Source organism: Pteropus medius, unplaced genomic scaffold (genome assembly GCF_902729225.1).
Source record: "Pteropus medius unplaced genomic scaffold, Ma_sr-lr_union100, whole genome shotgun sequence".
NCBI lineage: Eukaryota > Metazoa > Chordata > Mammalia > Chiroptera > Pteropodidae > Pteropus > Pteropus medius.
Genome location: NW_024354875.1, coordinates 35,859,577 through 35,861,525, shown reverse-complemented (window position 1 = coordinate 35,861,525; position 1,949 = coordinate 35,859,577). Strand labels below are relative to the sequence as shown.

Sequence of the window (1,949 nt, the reverse complement as noted above, 5' to 3'; positions counted from 1 at the left end):
AAAAAAAATTTCTTGAACAATGCCAATGGAACTTTGATAGAGATTGCATTGAATCTATAGATGGCTGGGTAGTATGAACATTGTCTCTTGTAGGCAGCATATAGTTGGGTCTTTTTTATATATATATATTCATTTACTCTCTGCCTTTTGAATGGAAAATTTAATTCATTTACATTAGAGTAATTATTGAGAGGTAAGAACTTGCTGATACCATCTTGTTTTCTGGCCCCCTTAGAGTCCTGCTGTTCCTTTCTTCCCCTCTTTGTGAACTGATGATTTTTTGTAGTGATGTGCTTTGATTCCTTGTCCTTATTTTCTGTGAATCTACTGTAAGTTTTCACTTTTATATAAGCCTTTTCACTTTTATATAAGCCTTTATATAAGCCAAAAGGCTTATATAAAACATCGTATAGACATAACAGTCCATTTATGCTGATAACGATTTCTATTACATATGAAAACTTGACCTTTTTACTCCCTCCTGTTTATGTTTTTGATGTCACAAGTTACTTCTTTTTATATCATGTATTGTTTAACAAGTTATTTTAGCTTTAGTTATTTTTCATACTCTTGTCCTTTAAGAATATTCTTACTTACACTTTTGATTTTCTGGTGCACATACACACATGGTCTCTAGAACAACAACAGAAGAACTATGGTCTCCGAGCCATAGCGTATGTGCCATCGGCTTCCGCTAAATCAGTGAATTTCTTAGATTGCTTTTTATTGTGTTGTTTTAGCATTAAAATATGAGGACAGAATGCAGCAGAGAACTTAGCGGAGCCTACTGGGAAAAAACATCCATGTGGGTGTGGGTATTCCGGATTCTAGTCTCAGTTGTGTGACCCTGGGCAAGTCACTTTGCCTCTCTGTACCTGTTTTCGACCTGTAAAATTATAATTTGTTTACCTATCTTTCTAGAGTCTGATTGTGAGAGGAAAACTAGATAACTTATCTATTGCATTATTTTGTTATTAAACCACAATGGATTTACTTTTTATTATTATTATTTTTAGGCGAGGCAACCTTTGGTTGACCTCAGAGATTGCAAGGACCTTATCAGCTTACAATCCCTTATTTTTTATTATCATCATTATTATTATTATTTTTTACGCTTACAGCACCTGGTCTTCCTAGGCAGTCTCCCATCCAAGTACTAACCAGGCCCGATCTTGCTTAGCTTCTGAGATCAGACGGGATCGGGCTTGTACAGGGTGGCATGGCTGTAGACTAAATTCTGCTTTTTTCCAGAAAAGATTTCAGTTGCCATTAGAGAAGTTAAAATGCAAATTTAAGCTATTACTATGACCATAAGTAATACTGCCTAATATATCCAAGCAAATAAGGTCACACACAAGCTTAATTTTTGCTTATTAGTCTTTGAAGAAACCTTTCAAAATCTTATTTTTAAAAGGAAATCTAGCTTACCTCCCAACTACTCTTTCCTCTTGGTATCGTTCTTAAGTGGATGCATTCTACTTCAGCGTGCTTTTAACAAATAAATGTCTGGAGTGCTTGAAGCCAGGCAGTGGAGCTAAAAGTAGCAAGACTTGGATTTGGGGACGTGAAAGAGAACAAGGTGTCAAAGATTATGCGCACACTTCTGTACAGAGAATGGAAGAAAGAAAAGATTTGGAGAAATAATCATAAATTCAGTTCTGGATATATTTAATTTGAAACATAGAAAAGAAAAAAAATCCAGTAAAAGACCATAAAGACAGCTACAGTGGTAAAAGAGCACTGGGCTCAAAGGCAAAGGACTTTCATTAAGATCCTGCCTCTGCTCCAACATGTATGAACACGTGAGCAAATACTTATTCTTCCTGAGTCTTAGTTTCCTCATCTGTACAATGGAGATACTAACATCTATCTCATCACTTTGTTGGGAAAGTAAAATGATAATTTTTTTGAAGTTATTTTATAAGGAACTACTCTGCTTCTCATTATTA

The 1,949-nt window shown here is 35.0% G+C and overlaps 1 pseudogene; it reads right to left on the bottom strand.

Annotated features, from left to right (window-relative positions):
• Window positions 1–1,112: 1,112 nt before the first annotated feature.
• LOC120597297 (uncharacterized) lies at window positions 1,113–1,231 on the bottom strand (annotated as a pseudogene).
• Between the last annotated feature and the right edge of the window lie 718 nt (window positions 1,232–1,949).